Here is a 15,155-nt window from a genome sequence, read left to right on the forward strand (position 1 = left end):
CAAATTTAAAAGCACCACTCACCTGTAGCCTCCATTTTCTCTCCAGTGTCCTTAAATGTGTTATCCTTCCAAATATATTTTCATCGTTCAAGGAACTCTCTGACTGAGAGTCAGTTATTAAAGATGGGATAGCAGCACATTTGGAAAGTGGTGAAATCATTGGACTAAGTCAGCATGGATTTACGAAAGGTAAATCATGTCTGACGAATCTTATAGAATTTTTCGAGGATGTAACTAGTAGCGTGGATAGGGGAGAACCAGTGGTTGTGGTGTATCTAGACTTCCAGAAGGCTTTCGACAAGGTCCCACATAAGAGATTAGTATACAAACTTAAAGCACACAGCATTGGGGGTTCAGTATTAATGTGGATCGAGAACTGGCTGACAAACAGGAAGCAAAGAGTAGGAGTGAACGGGTCCTTTTCACAATGGCGGGCAGTGACTAGTGGGGTACTGCAAGGCTCAGTGTTGGGACCCCAGCTATTTACAATATATATTAATGATCTGGATGAGGGAATTGAAGGCAATATCTCCAAGTTTGCGGATGACACTAAGCTGGGGGGCAGTGTTAGTTGTGAGGAGGATGCTAGGAGAGTGCAAGGTGACTTGGATAGGCTGGGTGAGTGGGCAAATGTTTGGCAGATGCAGTATAATGTGGATAAATGTGAGGTTATCCATTTTGGTGGCAAAAACAGGACAGCAGACTATTATCTAAATGGTGGCCGATTAGGAAAAGTGGAGATGTAGCGAGACCTGGGTGTCATGGTACACCAGTCATTGAAAGTAGGCATGCAGGTGCAGGTGCAGCAGGCAGTGAAGCAAGTTAATGGTATGTTAGCCTTCAAATCAAAGGATTTGAGTATAGGAGCAGGGAGGTTCTACTGCAGTTGTACAGGGTCTTGGTGAGACCACACTTGGAGTATTGCGTACAGTTTTGGCCTCCAAATCTGAGGAAGGACATTATTGCCATAGAGGGAGTGCAGAGAAGGTTCACCAGACTGATTCCTGGGATGTCAGGACTGTCTTATGAAGAAAGACTGGATAGACTTGGTTTATACTCTCTAGAATTTAGGAGATTGAGAGGGGATCTTATAGAAACTTACAAAATTCTTAAGGGGTTGGACAGGCTAGATGCAGGAAGATTGTTCCCGATGTTGGGGAAGTCCAGGACAAGGGGTCACAGCTTAAGGATAAGGGGGAAATCCTTTAAAACCGAGATGAGAAAAACTTTTTTCACACAGAGAATGGTGAATCTCTGTAACTTTCTGCCACAGAGGGTAGTTGAGACCAGTTCATTGGCTATATTTAAGAGGGAGTTAGATGTGGCCCTTGTGGCAGGGTGGATCAGAGGGTATGGAGAGAAGGCAGGTACGGGATACTGAGTTGGATGATCAGCCATGATCATATTGAATGGCGGTGCAGGCTCGAAGGGCCGAATGGCCTACTCCTGCACCTAATTTCTATGTTTCTATGTTTCTATGAAACCCTTGAATAGGCCTGTCCTATACTAGTAAAACACCTTTCTTCCAAATTACTAATTGCATTTTAAGTGATTGTGACAACAATTATACCATTGGTCTTATTCAGTTGTCAACATTAAATGCAGCTACAACTTTCAATGTCTTTTCATCACATTCTATCTTTGACCATGTATTACTGATCCCACTCTTTCCTTTCATCCTTTCCACAGTTTTTTAACATAATCTAAACACATAGTGGGCATACTGATGTATATGCTGACGACACCTAGCTCTACCTCATTCCCACCCTCATGACCTAAACATTGCTCCTTTGATGCTATCGTGTGTGCCTGACATCAATTTCTAAATGGCAGAAATTTCCAGTCACTCAATATTGGGAAGACTAATATTTTTGGCTTCAGCCTCCAATATGAATACTGTTCCATAGCCATAGCTCAATCCCCACCCTGGCATCTGTCGCAAACTGTTAACAAACTTGTTGTAAAAATGTGACTCAGAAATGCATTTCCGATGACTCTCATAATGAAGACCAACTAAGAAAGACACAAAAAGCTGGAGTAACTCAGTGGATCAGCCAACATTTCTGGTGAAAAGGAATAGGTAATGTTTTGGGTCAAGACACTTCTTCAGAAGAAGGGCCCCAACCTGAAACATCTCCTATTTCTTTTCTCCAGAGATGCTATCTGACCCGTTGAGTTACTCAAGCTTTTTGTGTCTATCTTCGGTTTAAATCAGCATCTGCAGTTCCTTCCTAAATTAAGCCCACCTACTTCCATCTCCACAACATTGCTTGACTCCAGGTCTGCAGCTCATCTACAATTAAAGCCCTTATCTCTGCCAATGTTACCTCTAGAGCTAATTTGCATTGTTCTGTTTGTGAATGGATTTAACACTGGATTTATCTTCTGTTAAGCAATAACTTGGTTTTTAAAATGTTACACCAGTTTTTGTATAAATTCATGGCCACTGTCCTCTCTACATATTGTCCTGCACCTTTGATTAATCTGGTTCCTCCAATTCAGGCCACTCCATCAATAGCCAAGACTCTTGGGCTGAGATTCCCTCTCAAAGCTCCTTTAACTCACCCTCCTCATTTAATATAAGCAAACTCAATGCTCGCTTTTATTTCAAGAGGGCTTGTATACAAAAACAGGGATGTAATGTTGAGGCTCTATAAGGCGCTGGTAAAGCCGCATTCGGAATTTTGTGAGCAATTTTGGACACCATATCTGAGGAAGAATGTGCTGGCTCTGGAGAGGGTCCAGAGGAGGTTTACAAGAATGATCCCAGGAATGAGTAAGTTAACTTATGATGAGCATTTGTCAGCACTGGGCCTGTACTCGCTAGAGTTTAGAAGAATAAGGGGACCTTATTGAAACATACGGAATAGTTAAAGGCTTGGTTAGAGTGGATGTGGAGAGGATGTTTCCACTTGAGGTCATAGCCTCAGAATTAAAGGATGTTCTTTTAGGAAGGAGATAAGGAGACATTTCTTTAGTCAAAGGGTAGTGAATCTATGTAATTCTTTGCCAAAGAAGGTTGTGTTGGACGTCAGTGAATATTGGCAGAGATTAGTACAGGTGTCAGAGGTTATGGGGATAAGGCAGGAGAATTGGGTTGGGGGGGAAAGATAGATCAACCATGATTGAATGGCGGAGTAGACTTGATGGGCCGAATGGCCTAATTCTACTCCTACTCATTATGACCTTAATTCAGACTTTAAAACATACCTAAGGATGTCAATAAGGTGGAAAGGGAGCAGAAGGGATTCACAATAGACAATAGACAATAGATAATAAGTACAGGAGTAGGCCATTCGGCCCTTTGAGCCAGCACCGCCATTCACTGTGATCATGGCTGATGTTACTGAGACTGGTGTGCATGAGTTGTAAAGAGATGCTGAATAGGTTTGGATATTTTTATCTGGAGCATAGACTGCTGAGGGGTGGCATTATAAAGGCATATAAAATCATGAAGGGCATAAATAAGGATAATGAGTGGTCACAGTCCTTTTTCCAGGGTCTAAAACATTTAAGGTGAGAGAGAAGTTATTTAAGAGGGATATGATGGGCAACCTCTTCACATAGAGGGTAGCGGTCATATGAAATAAGCTGCCAGATGAAAGTCTAGAGGTGGATGCAATTACAATGGTTAAAATACATTTGGACATTGATGGAAAAGGCATGGAGAGATATGGAACAAATGCAAGCAAATGGAACTAGTTTGGATAAACATCTTGGTCGGCATGGATGAGTTGGTCTGAAGGACGTGGTTCTGACTATCTGATCAGGATTTCGGTCATTTGTCATGGTATCTCTATGTTGCTCTGCATTAAATTTTATTTGATATTAAAATTGAAATTCACAATAAAACGGAAAAATGGTCATCTTGAGGTATTTTGCTAAATTAAACAATACGCTAAAATATAACTTGCTGACCCAAATTTGAACTCAAATTTGACTTTAAGCCTATAACAAGTTTGTCAATGCTAAGTATGGAGAAATACATTGGTGCACAAAGCAGTGTTGACAACGTGGCAGGAATCATCTTAATAAAAGACCATTCAAGACAGACAAACTACAGAAATTAAATGGATAAATTGTGAAATTAAAATATACTACATGGCACAGTGGCGTACTAGTAGAGTTGCTGGCTTACTACACCAGAGACCCACGTTTCATCCTGGCAACATATGCTGTCTTTATGAAGTTGTACATTCTCCCTGTGACTGCCTGAGTTTTCTCCGGGTGCTCTGGTTTCCTCCCACATTCCAAAGATTTGTTGGTTAATTAACTTCTGTAAATTGTCCCTAGTGTGTAGGATAGAACTAGTAAACAAGTGATTGTTTGTTGGCGCAGACTCGGTGGGCCGAAGGACCTGCTTTCATGCTGTATCTCTAAATTAAACTAAACTAAACAAGCAAGAATGGAAATCTATCACTGAGTTAAAGTACATAGAAACTTTAAAACAATAAATCTTCAATATTGGATATATGTTGGCGTGAGTTGGAGAGTAGTAGATCAGTATTTAAAATATAAAAGAAAGCATACATCAAACAAGTTGTGCTTTAGGCAGAAACTAAAACAATTGAGGCTTCTGTGCTGGCTGTACCTATCATTTTGATTAGTACTTTCCAAGAACAATCATATACCATGAATGCTAGAAGCCTTGAGGAAGCACATTTTTATCTTAATTTACAACATAAGCCTTGGACTTTTTTGAAAAGTGCCTCTAAATATATGACTGAAACACTGAGCTAATGCCTACACTGGTTTCCTTTGCCAGTGGCCTTTGGAAGAGCTGCCGCAGGTCATCCACTTTGTCAATACGTTTTCCTGAAGCCACCTGGAGTAGGTATGCTTCTCTTCATCTGCTTGCTCCACAAAATTCTTCCAGTGCACGCCTACATTTTCCATCTCTTCCCCAACCTCACGTTCTCAGATTGCCTCATGATCACTTCCAGGCCATCTCTGGATTGAGTCACTGGTTTTCCCAATATTTCTCTTTCCCAATCAGCGAGCTTCCTGTTAGCACTTCAACATGGTCGGTCTGACAATCATTTAGGTTATTGACCCACAATGTCAAATCACCCATTGTTCTCTGCTGATGGACAACAATTTCAAATCCAGTCCAAGTAACCAAAAGTGCAAATTCCAACAATTAATATATTACTTACTCCTGTATACACTATTTTGCTGATAGGTTGTAACTTTATTTTCTATACCCAAGCCAAGAAAAAAAAATTATATCTGAAACATATGCATTTCATGATGCTTAACAATATAACAATACATGTGTATGTATGCTTGCACACATCCATATGCACATTCAATTGAGATGAATAGCCAAATGTGTTGCCTATACAGTTGAGGTTTTTAACTGAAGTATGAAAACGTCTTCTAAATTAAGTCCTTTTTGATTCTAACTCACTCTGATTTGGATGGAAAGAAGTTCTTAAGCACACGGCGATGAATGCTTTGCCTGTGCCAACATTTAAAGAAGCCTAGGCAAGATTATATTGGTCTCACGATAGTCTGGCTCTCAACCGATTTGTTGGCTGCAAAAAATTTGGCATTCAAACAAAACAGTTTATTTGCATGCTGAAGCAAAGAGTTTAAAAAAAAAATCTTTATTTCACTTGTGATTTTTACATTAAATAACCACCAAAAATCTTAAAAACAACTCTTTTTGTTATTTCAATTATCTTATTAATTACATAACAAACATCAATGGATCAGTGTAGCATGCTCCCTGTGGAAGCAAAGAGGAACTATTCCCTTTACAGTTAGAAGTCATAGTTTGTCATATATAACCAGTTCATTTGGGTCTGAAATTTTGGTATTTTACAGTGGATTTAAAAAAAAACAGGTAGTAAAGGAACTTTACTGTATATTCTATATGTCTGCTGGGGACAGTGTGATATGTATAAGATAATGTTGAGTCTAATCCTCAGACAGTATATTGAATTCTGAAATCAGAGTGCAAACTGAGAAATCAGAAGGGATATGGACACGTGTACAACATTTTTCATAAACAACATTCATTTTTATAATGCCATGGAGCAATCTATCACAGGCCCTTCAGCCCTTCATGTACACGCTGACCATCAAACAATGTTTATTTTCTTCTTCAGGAATATGGTCTTGCACAAAATCGACTGAGAATCCTGCAAAGATATCCCTGGTACAAATCTGTTGGAACCATTTATAAAGCATAAATCATCACACAGGAATATTGATGGAGAATCGTCAATGGCCTAGATTTTGTGTTCAGCACTGAAGGAATGGGCTCCACTAATGGCATTAAAGAAAGATATCCCTGCTGCATAGGATTAATTGCAATCTAGTTTTCCACTTGGCCCCTACAGGAGGACGTGCTGTACAAAGAAGTCAAGTCATTGAGCCACTGATCAGGCAATCAGATTGTAGAACTCTCAATTGAAGTAAAAAAAATAGTAGCTCAATTAATTTGTTTTTTTCATTTCACGAAAAGCAATATAAATATTGAACATTCTCAGGAAATTAATGAAAATGCTGAAATTTCATTAACTTTAACCAAACCAAATGAAAAAATTTGGTACCTGTTATGTACAAGGTAAACATGAACATTTTTTTCTGGCACTGGAACTCCAAATTATGGACCTCGATGTCCATTTCATTCATCCAGATGAGGTGAGTGTGGGTGGGCAGGTACCCGGGCAGCACCTCTGCAAGTCTGAAGAATGGTCTTGACCTGAAACATCATCCATTCCTTCTCTCCAGAGATGCTGCCTGTCCTGCTGAATTACTCCAGCTTTTTGTGTCTATCCTCTGCAAGACAAGCCTGGTCCAGTGACATCTGGCCAATACTCAACAATGTGCTTACATTTGAAATGCCTGCCAGCATTCCAGTTGCCAACTGAGAGAGAAAATGAATGACCACTGTTGGGAAATACAACTGTTGGAATCTCACTGGCTAGTTTTAGAAAGGAAATCGTCATAAAGTTGTAGAGTACAGTACAGAAACAACTCATCCATGTCAACCAAGTTGCCAAATCAAGCTAATCCCATTAGCCCGACTCTGACACATGTTCCTCCAAATCTGTCCTATCTATGCATCTGTCCAGATGCCTTTTAAATTTTGCCATTGTTCCTAACTTTACCTCTTCCTCTGGCAGTTCATTTCATATTTATATCATCATCTGAGTGACAAAGTTGCCCCTCAGGTCACTTTTAAATATTTCCCCTTAACTTGAACCTGTGTCCTCTAGTTTTAGACTCCCTACCCTAGAGAAAATACTGTGGTTACTCACCTTATCAACGCCCCTCAAGATTTTACGTATCTTCATAGGTTCACTCCTTAGCTTCCTACGCTCTAGAGAACAAAGACCCAGCCTATTCTCCTTCTCCTTATAACTCAAACCCTCCAGACTCGGTTACAACCTCATAAATCTTTTTTTGCGCCCTTTTGAATTAAATGATAATCTTCCTCTAGCTGGGCAACCAGAACTGTACACAGTACTCCAAATTATTTTGGATGACTGCAAGTTAATTTAATTTTTATTTTTGCAAGGAAACCATTAGGAAACTAAAATGTTCTACATAGCAAAATAAATAGCATATAAAATGACAATGCAAAGCAAAACTGAACAATGGGTTAAACTTACATTCAAAATTTAATAGATCAGAAAGGAAGATGGGAATTCGGAGATTGAATTTCACTGACGTTTTGGTGTAAAGCCATCTAGTGACCTGAATGTGTAAATACAGCGTGATTATACATACAGAAGCAAAGCCCAGAGATACATATTTTACAACGAGAACAATTCCGCTGGAAGAACTGTTGTCAGGTTGAGAATATTGTCATGTGCACATGCATGATATAATAATAATAATTATAATAATAAACTTTATTTCGGACTCAAGGTCCAGACAAGGGACAACATTACATAAAAATACATTGCATATAAAAACATTATAAAATACATATAAAATGTTAGTATATCACTTATAAAAGCATCATAAATCATATATTCAAGAAAAAACACCATACATGAATTAAAATCCAGAATAAAATAGAATGATCAATGTCCTACAACGAGACAACGATACCAGTGTCTACACAACTGGGATTTGTAGTGTGTAGTGCTAAACCTTATGTTTGACAAGGCCACAATAATTACATTTTTGGAGTCATTTATCCTGCAAATGAAATTATACATATGATTTCTTAGGATAGCTTCTAAAATATAGTATAGGTAAAATGAAAATCTTGCTTGCAACAGCATCCATGAGGACAAGAAATAAAAAAATGCATGATGAACAGGTGTGGAGATTTAGGATTTTAAATTGGCATCACATTGCATTTGCCAAACAATTGCTTATACTTTAAAATTTAATAGAAAAGGAAAGAAATACTCTGCAGATCAGGCAGCATGTGTAATGAGGACCAATTTAAAGTTTCAAGATTTTAAAAAAAAACACAAACCATTGATGGAATGCAGTGCATCAGGTTATATCTGTGGAAGGAAATGGACAGACAACGTTTTGGGATGCTTCTAAAAGTTGTCTGTCCATTTCCTTCCACAAATGCTACCTGACACACCAAGTTTAACCAGCAGTCTGTTTTTGTCAAAATTCCAGCATCTGTGGTCTCTTGTGTCTATGAATTTTCAGGCTGATGATGCTCATTGGGTCTTTCTAAAATGTGACACAATCATTTTTGGTTAAGTGCCTGTCCCACTGTATGAGGTAATTCAAGAGTTCTCCCGAGTTTCCCCTGATTCGAACTTGGAGAATTACGGTAATAGCCGCGCGTAGGTACTCAGGGCTCTCATGGACATTTTTCAACATGTTGAAAAATCTTCACGAGCTTACCGCGTTTCCTGAGTACTTGCCGTTAGCATTATGAGCAGCTAAGAGACGTCCAGAGCTCCAACGTACCCGCTACGTACATTCTATGTACTTACCAGCAGTTTGATATTTTTTAAACTCGGGAGAGCTCTTGAATTACCTCATACAGTGGGACATGCCCTTTATATTGCCATAGATGTCCTGTTGGTTGCTAGCGGAAGAAAATTAAAAAAAACTGTATATGCTGGAGATCTACAGTGATGAGGCCTTCAACTCTGGTGCCTCTGAACTGACCTACCTCTTCCTGAAATGTAAATTCCTCTTTTGGATGGAACTCTCAAACACATTTCTTCTATTTCTTGCCCTTTTGCTCTAACCCCTTCTGTGCGAGGAAAAAACAAAGATAGAGTTTCCCTGGTACATACCTTCAATCCCACTGTTCCATCATATTCAATGCATTAATTCTCCATTTCCATCAATATCCCACCACCAGTCACACTTTCCCCTCTCCCACTACATTTTGCAGGAATATTGTGACAATCTGGTCCACTCCTAGGTCTCCACCCACCACTCCAATGGCACCTCTTTATGCATTGAGAGAAGTTGCAACACCTGTTTGTGTACTTCTTCTCTTGCAACTCTCTAGGGCCCCAAAAAAACACTCTCTGTGAAACAAGAATTCACGTGCATTTTACCCAATCTTATGTACCACATTTTGCGTTTGCAATGTAGTCTGATCTGCATTGAAGAAACCTAACGCAGATTGCGTGATCGCTTTGGAGAGCACCTGTACTTAGTCCGCGGGCTTGATCTTGAGCTTCTTGTTGCATGCTTGAAGCTTTCACTTTCAATCCCACTCCCATTCGGGTCATCTGCCTATAGCCTTCTCCACTGCTATAATGAAGACCAATCTTAACTAGAAGAACAATGTCTTATCTTCCATCTAGGCACTTTGTATCACTCTGAAATGAACACTGCATTATCCGACTTTGGCTAAACTGCTCTCTCACCATTTCCCTTTACCACGCATATGTCCTTTTCTTGTCCCATTCTTTAAAATGCCTCACTAATGATCTATACTCATGCTTATCTGCTGACTTGTCTTAGCCCATCTCCATACAGTATTTTGTCTCACATCTCAGTCAACCCTCCAGATTTGCTGGGGGAAAACTGCAACCCTTTCACTCTCCCTCCAGTTCCAAGGAAGAGTCCCTGTCCTGAAACATTAACTGATTTCTTGTTCTACATATGCTGCTTCACTGGCTGTTAGTTCTTCCAGCCTTTCAGTTTTTATATCAGATTCTAACCTGCAGTTTCTAGATTTGCCATTATTTTAGCTCCATTTTTCTGAGAAGAAACTTAAGCCCCCGTCCCACTTAGGAAACCTGAACGGAAACCTCTGGAGACTTTGCGCTCCACCCAAGGTTTCCGTGCGGTTCCCAGAGGTTTTTGTCAGTCTCCCTACCTGCTTCCACTATCTGCAACCTCCGGCAACCACCTGCAACCTCCGGGAAATGCACGGAAACCTTGAGTGGGGCGCAAAATCTCTAGAGGTTTCCGTTCAGGTTTCCTAAGTGGGACAGGGGCATTAATGTGCTGTTAACTGCCCAATTGATCTCACATAGTTAGAGATATTTCCTTCCCCACTGCCTCTGCTACTAACAACCAACTCGTTTTTCTTTCTTTCCCAGTTCTGGCGAAGGGTCTTCAATCTGAAATATTAACTGCTTCTCTTTCCAAAAATGCTGACTATTTTGCTGTGAATTATAACTGATAATTATCACTTTATTTTCTATATATATTTCTTATTTCCAGCATCTTGGGTATTTTGTCTTTTGCATTAAGACTGTGGAAGAGTGATTGAGATTTGACAAGTTTTGTGTTGATTGTATTAGCTCAGCATATTCAGCAAACCAGAGAAGCCCCAATGGTATATATTTTAACCAACTTCTTATTACCCCAAATCCACATTAGATTTTTGTGGCTTTTAATTACATTTGAAATAACATTTAAATGTATTTGAATGTCTAAGTAAACAGCATTGAAGGGAAGCCCACTAGCTACTTTAGGAAAACCTCAGATAAAACAAATCATTAATTTTGGATCAAAATCAGCTTTCTTTCAGGTTTCTCCCAGGACCCCAATGCTAAATCTGAAATTATATATAATATGCTGCCTACTGCTGCTGCAGAACAGTTATTCCATAAAAACCATAAATAACTAGTTGTGGATTACATTTATTGATATAAATCTTAATTGGGTAGTTTTGGAATTAGTGTGGTTTGGCAGTTAGTTTGTCCAAATGTTTGTGCACCAAATACAGAGCTTTTTTCTTTCAACTGCTAACTTTACGTGACAAGGACGAGAAATATCTGATAGATTCCATAAAATTGATTTTGGTACTTATTTTGGATGATTAGCCATGATCATATTGTCTGTAAGGTAATCCTGTTAGTCTTTGGCCAAGATGGCTGCCGTGAAGGGAGAGTGGACGCTGGCACGCTTTAGCTGCCGCTGCTCTCTCTTCACATTGTGTTTTTGATTTTTGTTTTTGGACTGAATTCTGCTTTTAATTTGTGTTTCTGTGATGTCTTTATTATTTATTTTATTCTGATTATATGTTTATATTCCTGTTAACCTATGTAAGGTGTCCTTGAGATGTCTGAAAGGCGCCCAATAAATACAATTTATTATTATTATTATATTGAATGGCTCAAAGGGCTGAAAGGCCTACCCCTGCACCTATTTTCTATGTTTCTATGTAATTCTAATAGCTCACCTTCAGTTGGTACAGTTTTACTTCCCGGGATTATTACCAGGTTAGACTGTCAATGCAGATCATCTCTTTGTGGTCAGCTGATGTGGGTTTTGAAAGCATTCACTGCTTATACAGCGGGTATTATTTGATTATACTCATTGACTTGCTTCTTGAGCCAAATGAAAGTTAAGAACTCCAAGAGTAAATTCTCTTTTGCTCTTTTCTGGAAATTGTATCGGTAAAATTGCAGAGATATCAGGAAAATTGCACTACCCTTGCCCCAAAGGAAATACTATCGATACTCTTTCTATTCCAGCACCATCAGAAGCCTAACCACTCTTTCTGTGGAACAAAGCTGGAAAATGTGTCCAGTTTTTCTGTGTTCTGAAATTATGATTGCATATCTTGGGATTCTCAGGTTGCACTTTGCGTTGACCCAAGGGGTGAATATGTTACTCTGAATCCATGTGTGCATTTCAAGTGACATATAAATATAAGCTAGACTAACATATCAGCGCAGAGCTGAGGTATTGCTGTCTTGCTATATTTTTGATGAGCAATTAAGTAGAGGACATGCCTGCTCTCTCTAGTGGATGAATTTCTGAGACCTATGACAATTTCATAAGGTATTGGAAAGATATCTATCCTCAAATAGTTATCAATAAATGCCAGCACTAAATAAGACACTAGTTACATCCAGTATGAGTAGTGCTTACAGTTCTGGTCATGACAAAAAATATGATTACACCATAGAGGGTACACAAGAAATGTTTGAGGTTGTTAATAAAATCAGAAAATTGTGGAACTGCTCAGCAGATCAGGTAGCATCTGTGGAAAGAAAAGCAGAGTTAACAATTCAGGTTGATAAACTTTCCATAGATGTTGTCTCGCTTGTTGAGTACTTCTAATAACTTTTGATTTGATGACCGTGCCAAATTAATTTCAATGCATGCTTCGATGTGCTTTTGGGCATATGTTGCAATCCTCTATTTGACTGTGATTTGAAAAAATGCTGCAATTTCGACATTAACCCTGTGAGAAGAACATATTTGGTTTTCTCAGGGGATACCAGAGATACTGTATATGGAAAGAAGCGAGATACTGTATATGGCGAGAAGCAAAAGTAACAAGGTTGCTGTGGTGGTTAGCCATAACATCCTTAATTTTAACTGTGATATCCTCAGTACAAAAGGCTTAGATGGGACAGAATTTTAATACGTGTATCGCAGAAGGTTTCTTGAAGCGTTATGTAGGTAGTCGAACTAAAGGATTGACCAGATTGGTTCTTGTATTGGGAGTTAAACATGGCCAAGTGACTGGCATTTCAACGGGAGATCATTTGCATTAGGGTTATGGTTAGGGTTCACAGCTCCTTAAGGTCTAGTATAGTTATGAATAAGGATAATTTGGACCTTGGGAGAAAGTACTAAATCAGGATAGGGCAAATTATAACGTTATTAGGCAGGAGCTAGGGAGTGTAAATTGGGAGCAGGTGTTATTGGGTAAGTTCATCTCTGACAAGTGGGAGCCATTGAAAGAGCAGCTGATCAGAGTTCAGGACTGGCATGTTCCAGTGAGGAGGAGGGACAAACATGAAAAGATAAGGGATCATTGGATGACGAGAGAGGTTGTAAATTTTGTTAAAAAGGAAAAGAGACCCTGTGGACATTTAAGAAGATAAAATCAGACAGGTCCTTTGGGGAATATTAAGAAAGCAGGAAAGAAGTTAAGCAGGGAATTAGAAAGGCTAGAATGAACCATGAAATGTCATTTGCAAATCAGATGAAAGAGAATCCCATGGCTTTTTATACATACATTCAAAACAAGAAAGTATCTAGGGAGAAGGTAGGATCTCTCAAGGATAAAGGAGGAAATGTATGCTTGGAGTTGGAGGATAAAGGTGAGGCACTAAATATATACTCAGCATGGAGAAGGAAATAGAGGATTGTGAGTTCAGTGTGAGGTATACTAATATACATTTTGAGGTCCTGCAGGAGGACATATTTGGTCATTTGATGAACATTAAGGTGGTTGCTGGGGCCTTGATGAAGATCTTTGTATATGGGTACTGTCTGTGTGGAGTTTGTACAGTACGTTCTCTCCATGACCGGCGTAGGTTGTCTCCAGGTGCTCTAGTTTCTTCCCACACTCCAAAGACATACTGGTAAATTTGTAAATAATCCCTAGTGTTAGTGTGCAGGGATTTCTGGTCGGCGCGGATTTGGTGGGACGAAGGGCCTGTTTCCGCGCTGTATCTCTAAACTAAAACTAAACTAAATATGCACATAAATAGGCTGAGTATAGAGAGATATGGATAACATGCGGGCTGAAGGGAGTAGTTCACTTTGGCATTATGTTCGACACAGATATCGTATTTAAAGAACAGACCACGCTGTACTCGGAAATGTACAATGAGATTGTACAAAGGAACACTTAGCAGTCTTGTTATATGTGGTTATTCTATAAAATAATCAAATTCATCATTAAGATGGGGAATGAATCAGGGAATCAGCTTAATACATCCAAACAAGGAAACTGAACATATGAGGCACTAACTGATTATGATAAATTTAGAAATGTATTAAGTGGGTTGATGGTGAATAATATCTATAGAAAGTATATATGAACCTCAACAATTAATCATTCCTATTTAGCATAAACATAAATCAGAAAAGAGCGTTCAACCATAGCTTGCAAAGTCAAGATTGAGGTGTTCCAATGAGGAGCCGTGTAAAATTACCAATAGAAGGACTGGGAGTTCAGATGTCACCAAATGAAGATAAAAATATTGATTCAGTGGGTATGAGAGTAATTTTACAGGAAACCATAACAAATCTTCCATCAATATGTGAAGAGAAAATGGTGAGAGGAGGTAAATGTAGGTTGCCCACAGAAAGAAACATAGAAACATAGAAATTAGGTGCAGGAATAGGCCATTCGGCCCTTCGAGCCTGCTCCGCCATTCAATATGATCATGGCTGATCATCCAACTCAGTTTCCCGTACCTGCCTTCTCTCCATACCCTCTGATCCCCTTAGCCACAAGGGCCACATCTAACTCCCTCTTAAATATAGCCAATGAACTGGCCTCAACTACCCTCTGTGGCAGAGAGTTCCACAGATTCACCACTCTCTGTGTGAAAAATGTTTTTCTCATCTCGGTTTTAAAGGATTTCCCCCTTATCCTTAAGCTGTGACCCCTTGTCCTGGACTTCCCTAACATCGGGAACAATCTTCTGCATCTAGCCTGTCCAACCCCTTAAGAATTCTGTAAGTTTCTATAAGATCCCCTCTCAATCTCCTAAATTCTAGAGAGTATAAACCAAGTCTATCCAGTCTTTCTTCATAAGACAGTCCTGACATCCCAGGAATCGGTCTGGTGAACCTTCTCTGCACATGGCAATAATGTCCTTCCTCAGATTTGGAGGCCAAAACTGTACGCAATACTCCAGGTGTGGTCTCACCAAGACCCTGGTGTACCATGACACCCAGGTCTCACTGTATCTCCCCTTTTCCTAATCGGCCACCATTTAGATAATGGTCTGCTGTCCTGTTTTTGCCACCAAAATGGATAACCTCACATTTAT

At 39.4% G+C, this 15,155-nt stretch overlaps 1 long non-coding RNA gene across 2 annotated transcripts in view; it reads left to right on the forward strand.

Annotated features, from left to right (window-relative positions):
- The window catches only part of LOC129700957 (uncharacterized), a 49,233-nt gene that overhangs the window by 32,381 nt on the left and 1,697 nt on the right, over positions 1 to 15,155 (forward strand). The window lies entirely within an intron of this gene.

The sequence above is a fragment of the Leucoraja erinacea genome, chromosome 10 (assembly GCF_028641065.1).
Source record: "Leucoraja erinacea ecotype New England chromosome 10, Leri_hhj_1, whole genome shotgun sequence".
NCBI classification, from domain to species: domain Eukaryota; kingdom Metazoa; phylum Chordata; class Chondrichthyes; order Rajiformes; family Rajidae; genus Leucoraja; species Leucoraja erinaceus.